We start from the raw sequence: 7507 nt of genomic DNA on the forward strand, positions 1-7507 counted from the left end.
TCTGTATAGAAACGGTCCCAGGCTGGTAGACAGTAACCAGTATGTACCAATACCACTTTCTTAGTTCCCTATTTCTCAAATAAGTGACGTTTGAGAAACGTTTAGGTCACCACACCTTATTAGATCTTCAACATTGCAGAACCAATTTTATTGTAAACTTTATTTTCTTAAAATTACAAAATTGTAAACTTAAAGACAAAATGGCATCGACAAAATGATTGGCACCCCAGAGCTAGTACTTGGTTGCACAGCCTATTGACCAAGATAATCGCAGACAAAACACTTCTTGTAGCAAAAAATATATGCTTGCGCACCTTTTACCGTCAATTTGGGGTCTTCGCTGGCATTCCAGAACCTCTGTTTGGGGGTCATTGTCCTGCTGGAAGACCCACAACTTTTAATGGAGACCCAGGTTTTGGATCCTGGGTGGAACATTGGACTCCAAAAACCCGAATCTGCTGATTTATTCTTCACGTGTCCAAGACCACTAGCAGCAGCAACCAACAGCATTATGAAACCTCCACCATCTCTGACAGCAGGGAGGCTGTTGTTTTATCTGAATGCTTTGTTTTGGTTGTTGGTAAAACACCAGGAAGAACACGCTGCTGAAGGAGAAACCAGAAAGCCTGAGTTGGACTTCCCCCAACAAGACAAAACAATGAGCAGATTATCAGGGTATTTTGGAGTGTGTCCAAAAGGCTGTGGGTCTTCCAGTAGGACAACGAACCTAATCACATAGAAGCACCCTGGAATGTTTCAAGAAGAAAACGCTGGACTGTTCTGGAGAGGCCAGTGAAGAGTCACACCCATGACCCCCAGGCGGAGAGCTCCGAAACAGCAGTTGGTGGAGGCATTGAAATAACTAGAACAGTTATTTATCTGATGGGCCAAATTGCCAGTAGAATAGTGCAGCAAGCTCGTTCTGCCCCTGAACAAAATAAGCTAATGATCCTCTGTTGCCAAATCATGCTTTCTGGTGTAGTAGCCTATTTTGAATGATTTTATTCATGTATGTATAGACAGGAGTAAGCTAATTAGGCTGTATAATTTTGGCAATTTAATTAACTTTACTTTAGGGAAAGCTGAGCTTCCCTTAGCCTCATGGACATGATGCCTATGCCCCTTTTTAACGTGGCATAAACACAACCAGTCATCCGGTTGTCAAACAATCACTTAAAGGCGCTCCTGTAGGCTACCCGCGCTCATCCATCCATCATTTCAGCATCCAAACCCCTACAGTGCGGCGTTCATCCGCAATTTGATGAATGGAAAGATACATCTGTAACAAAACACCTCCGTATAGATKGAAATGATGTTCTGCGATTGTCATTAGGAGCAGTAAACTTGTAGTCTGAATTGATGTATCCACTGTTGTCCAACCTCGGTCACGGCCACTCATCTCCGCCATGACAAAACGTCAGTTTTCTCCTCAAACTACAACGCAATCAGGAGAACATRCCATCCGGTTTCCAGTCAATTCCGCTAATTGTTTCAAGCGGCCGGCATGCAGTACTGTACCATAATGGTGTACTAGCCGTTGTTTGGGGCATGTTGTATGGTGATAAGTTCGCCCTACCGGACCATACCGCATTACTTTCACCCCTGGGTAAAGCTGACACTCAGAGTCTAGGGCCACTGTTATTCTAATGGGAAAGGGMGATACCTAGACAGTTGTACAACTGAAATGTGTCGTCGGAAATGTAACCTCAACCCCTCTGAATCAGAGAGGTGCGGAGGGCTGTCTTCGGCGTCAGGGGACTAATGATAACATGTTATTCTAATGTTGGGAATCCATGTTGTTTATTCTTGATAACTACATGTTATGAATCAATGTTACATATTCCTAATGACTACATATTCAGGAGTGATCTGAGTGTCTCCTGTCGGCATAGGGACTAAACTGACGAGACAGTCACCGATGCGAGTAACCCGTCTTGTAACGGCACATTGTAATACATCCGGGTTACACTGGTGTTGCAGTAATTCACATTTACCGACTGGCGGCATCAAAGTGCCATTTTACACCCATAACACAAAACTTCCAAAAATGCTTCACCAGGCASGTCRATTAAGATCAAATTCTTATTTACAATGATGGGCAAATACCAAAATGTTACACTAATATTCTATGAACACTAATATGTATAGAGCAATGGCGACCTGTCATTCCGGGCAGGTTGGGCTTGCCTGTTTTGCATGTTATTTTGGCATTAATACGTGTCACATATCAGTTTGCAAACAATGTAGAAATATATATCATTGAGTTAATAAAGCCGCATACAAACATGGTCTCTTGTCTTGTTTTCTTGAGTAAAGCAGCTCCAGTAAGTCACTCCCAAAATGCAGGTGCTTCAGCCTCGCTCGGTGCTTTCTGTTGGTGGTGGGGCAAGCCAGCAGAAAATACAGAGCGTTGCGTCGTTATTGGCTCAGTGTTCTGTCACTCATGGGGACACTACGTCACCGCCAAGTCTAAGGGTAGAGCTAGACAATTCTATCCCCTTCGGTGCTGCCATAGAGTTACATTAGAAGTGCCCATCCAAGAAGGCCACAGATAAAATGACGTCAAATCACGTTATATCTACAGTAGCTTTGATTGGACTGATCATGTCAAAGTCTTAGCCTGCATGCATCATGTCGACAATCTACTGGCAAATCCTTTTTATCCTTGTCAAATGAAGAGAATTTATAGATAAACCGTATCGGTGTAAACGTTACACAAGTTGGAAATCGCAAATTCAACAATGAGTGGTTTGGAAGGAATCAGTGGCTAACTGCAAGCATTGCAAAGCATCACTAGCCTGCTATTCAGTGGAGTGGCTGTGTGGTCCCAAGTCTGGGATTAAGGGTCTCTTTTCCACATTTAAAATGATAAACATTCAACATTGGCCATGCTGTCAATGAAGCATGGTTTTGTGCTGCGCTAAAAACAACTTACCTCAAAACTGCGAAAACTGACTTCAGTGAGTTCAAGACAACTGGGTAGTCGGGAATAATATATACACACTACCGTTCAAAAGTTAAAGGTCACTTAGAAATGTCCTTGCTTTTGAAAGAAAAGCAAAAACATTTGTCCATTAAAATAACATCAAATTGATCAGAAAAACAGTGTAGACATTGTTAATGTTGTAAATGACTATTGTAGCTGGAAACGGCTGATTTTTAATGGAATATCTACATAGGCGTACAGAGGCCCATCACTTTAGCAACCATCACTTCTGTGTTCCAATGGCACGTTGTGTTAGCTAATCAATTTATCATTTTAAAAGGCTAATTGATCATTAGAAAACACTTTTGCAATTATGTTAGCACAGCTGAAAACTGTTGTCATGATTAAAGAAGCAATAAAACTGGCCTTTTGACTAGTTGAGTATCTGTAGCATCAGCATTTGTGGGTTTGACTACAGGCTCAAAATGGCCAGAAAACAAAGAACTTTCCTCTGAAACTCGTCAGTCTATTCTTGTTTTGAGAAATGAAGGCTATTCCATGAGAGAAATTGCCAAGAAACTGAAGATCTCGTACAACGCTGTGTACTACTCCCTTCACAGAACAGCGCAAACTGGCTCTAACCAGAATAAGAAAAAGCCATCTCTGTCCAGTGTCTGTGTTCTTTTGCCATCTTAATCTTTTATTTTTATTGGCCAGTCTGAGATATGGCTTTTTCTTTGCAACTCTGCCTAGAAGGCCAGCATCCCGGAGTCACTTCTTCACTGTTGACGTTGAGACTGGTGTTTTGCGGGTACTATTTAATGAAGCTGTCAGTTCAGGACTTGTGAGGCATCTGTTTCTCAAACTAGACACTAATGTACTTGTCCTCTTGCTCAGTTGTGAACTGGGGCCTCCCACTCCTCTTTCTATTCTGGTTAGAGCCAGTTTGCGCTGTTCTGTTCTAGAGGGGGGGGTTGGGGCAGTTGAGTGGGGGGGTTAAAATAATCAAGCAATAATTAATCCACCTGACAGATGTGGCATATCAAGAAGCTGATCTAATGGCATGATCATTGCACAGGTGCACCTTGTGCTGGGGACAATAAAACACCACTAAAATGTGCAGTTTTGTCACACAACGCCACAGAGGTCTCAAGTTTTGAAAGGCGTGCAATTAGCATGCTGACTGCAGGAATATCCAACATTATTTTAGAGAATTTGTCAGTATGTCCAACCGGCCTCACAACCGCGTGTAACACGCCAGCCCAAGACCTATACATCCGGCTTCCTTACCTGAGGGATCGTCTGAGACCAGCCACCTGGACAGCTGATGAACTGGGGGATCGTCTGAGACCAGCCACCTGGACAGCTGATGAAATGTGGGATGGTCTGAGACCAGCCACCTGGACAGCTGATGAAACTGTGGGTTGGTCTGAGACCAGCCACCTGGACAGCTGATGAAACTGAGGGATGGTCTGAGACCAGCCACCTGGACAGCTGATGAAACTGTGTGTTTGCACAAACTGTCAGAAGCCGTCTCAGGGAAGCTCATCTGCGTGCTCGTCGTCCTCACCCGGGTCTTGACCTGACTGCAGTTTGGTGTCGTAAACCGACTTCAGTGGAATTGCTCACCTTCGATGGCCAGTGGGCACGTTGGAGAAGTGTGCTCTTCATGGATGAATCCCAGTTTCAACTGTATCGGGCAGATGGCAGACAGCGTGTATGGCATCATGTGGGCGAGCGGTTTGCTGATGTCAGCATTGTGAACAGAGCCCATGGTGGCGGTGGGTGTGATGAAGAATGTTCTTTGTGTGCATGTTTAGCACAATGGAGATTTTCTAATAATGAAATAGATGTCTCCGGAGGGGATGGATGCTGCTCTTAACCAACCGTGCTATTTTGTTTGTTTTTTCAAATTGTCAGTAACTTATTTTGTAACATAATGTTGCAAGAGCTTCTGGACATCAGAACAGCGTTTACTCACCTTGAACTGGACAAATACATTTTTCTTTAATGAGTCGGACGAGACTGATTTACTCCAGACACCCGCTATGCCCTCCGACGAACCATCAAACAGGCAAAGCCTCAATACTGAGACTGAGATCGAATCGAAAGGTAGTACACCGGCTCCGACGCTCGTCGGATGTGGCAGGGATTGCAAACTATTACGACTACAAAAGGGAAGCACAGCCGCGAACTGCCAGTGACACAAGCCTACCAGACGAGCTAAATTACTTCTATGCTCGCTTCGAGGCAAGTAACACTGAAACATGCATGAGAGCACCAGCTGTTCCGGACGACTGTGTGATCATGCTATCCGCAGCTGATGTGAGTAAGACCTTGAAACAGGTCAACATTCACAAGGCCGCAAGGCAAGACGGAACAGGACGTGTACTCAAAGCATGCGCTGACCAACTGGCAAGTGTCTTCTCTGACATTTCCAACCTGTCCCTGATTAAGTCTGTAATACCAACATGTTTCAAGCAGAACACCATAGTTCCTGTGCCCAAGAACACCAAGTTAACCTGCCTAAATGACTACGACCCATAGGACACACATCTGTAGCCATGAAGTGCTTTGAAAGGCTGGTCATGGCTCACAACACCATTATCCCAGAAACCCTAGACCCACTCCAATTTGCATACCGCCCAACAGATCACAGATGATGCAATCTCTATTGCACTCCACACTGTCCTTTCACACCTGGACAAAAGGAACACCTATGTGAGAATGCTATTCATTGACTACAGCTCAGCGTTCAACACCATAGTGCCCTCAAAGCTCATCACTAAGCTAAGGACCCTAGGACTAAACACCTTCTGCAACTGGATCCTGGACTTCCTGATGGGCCACCCCGTCAGGAAGTAAGGGTAGACAACACACATCTGCCACGCTGATCCTCAAACGGGGGCCCCTCAGGGTTGCGTGCTCAGTCCCTCCTATACTCACTGTTCACTCATGACTGCACGGCCAGGCACGACTCCAACACCATCATTAAGTTTGCCGATGACACAACAGTGGAGATCAGTGTGACCGTGTGGTGCCAGGACAACAACCTCTCCCTCAACGTGATCAAGACAAAGGAGATGATTTGTGGACTACAGGAAAAAAGGCCAAGCACATCCCCATTCTCATCGACGGGGCTGTAGTGGAGCAGGTTGAGAGCTTCAAGTTCCTTGGTGTCCACATCACCAAACAAACTAGAATGGTCCAAACACACCAAGAAAGTCGTGAAGAGGGCACAACAAAAACCTCAAGAGACTGATACATATTTGGCATGGGTCCTCAGATCCTCAAAAGGTTCTACAGCTGCACCATCGAGAGCATGCTGACGGGTTGCATCACTGCCTGGTATGGCAACTGCTCGGCCTCCGACCGCAAGGCACTACAGAGGGTAGTGCAAACGGCCCAGTACATCACTGGGGCCAAGCTTCCTGCCACCCAGGACCTCTATACCAGGCGGTGTCAGAGGAAGGCCCTAAAATTGTCAAAGACCCCAGCCACCCTAGTCAGGGTTTAAACAGCTTCTACCCCCAAGCCATAAGACTACTGAACATCTAATCAAATGGCTACCCAGACCATTTGCATTGCCCCTGCTGCTACTCTTATCTATGCATAGTCACTTAACTCTACTACATGTACATATTTACAATAGCCTCACTATTGTTATTTTACCGCTGCTCTTTAATTATTTGTTACTTTTATTTCTTATTTTTGTAGGTATTTTTCTTAAAACTGCATTGTTGGTTAAGGGCTTGTAAGTAATTGTCGTATTCAGCGCATGTCACAAATATAATATATATATATGTATAAATAAACATTTGATTTGAATAACCAACTTGGTGCTTGGCAAGGTGGGTGGGGTTATATGCTTCCTGTTTGGCCCTGTCCGGGGGTGTCGTCTGATGGGGCCACAGTGTCTCCCGAACCCTCCTGTCTCTCAACCTCTAGTATTTATGCTGCAGTAGTTTATGTGTCGGGGGGCTAGGGTCAGTTTGTTATATCTGGAGTACTTCTCCTGTCTTATCCGGTGTCCTGTGTGAATTAAGTATGCTCCCTCTAATTCTCTCTCTCGGAGGACCTGAGCCCTAGGACCATGCCTTCAGGACTATCTGGCATGATGACTCCTTGCTGTCCCCAGTCCACCTGGCCGTGCTGCTGCTCCAGTTTCAACTGTTCTGCCTGCGGCTATGGAACCCTGACCTGTTCACCGGACGTGCTACCTGTCCCAGACCTGCTGTTTTCAACTCTCTAGAGACCGCAGGAGCGGTAGAGATACTCTTAATGATCGGCTCTGAAAAGCCAACTGACATTTACTCCTGAGGTGCTGACCTGTTGCACCTCGACAACCATGTGATTATTATTATTTACCCCTGCTGGTCATCTATGAACATCTGAACATCTTGGCCATGTTCTGTTATAATCTCCTGTTATAATCTCCACCCGGCACAGCCAAAGAGGACTGGCCACTCCTCAGAGCCTGGTTCCTCTCTAGGTTTCTTCCTAGGTTCTGGCCTTTCATGGGAGTTTTTCCAAGCCACCGTGCTTCTACACCTGCATTGCTTGCTGTTTGGGGTTTTAGGC

Source organism: Salvelinus sp. IW2-2015, unplaced genomic scaffold (genome assembly GCF_002910315.2).
Source record: "Salvelinus sp. IW2-2015 unplaced genomic scaffold, ASM291031v2 Un_scaffold2936, whole genome shotgun sequence".
Lineage (NCBI taxonomy): Eukaryota > Metazoa > Chordata > Actinopteri > Salmoniformes > Salmonidae > Salvelinus > Salvelinus sp. IW2-2015.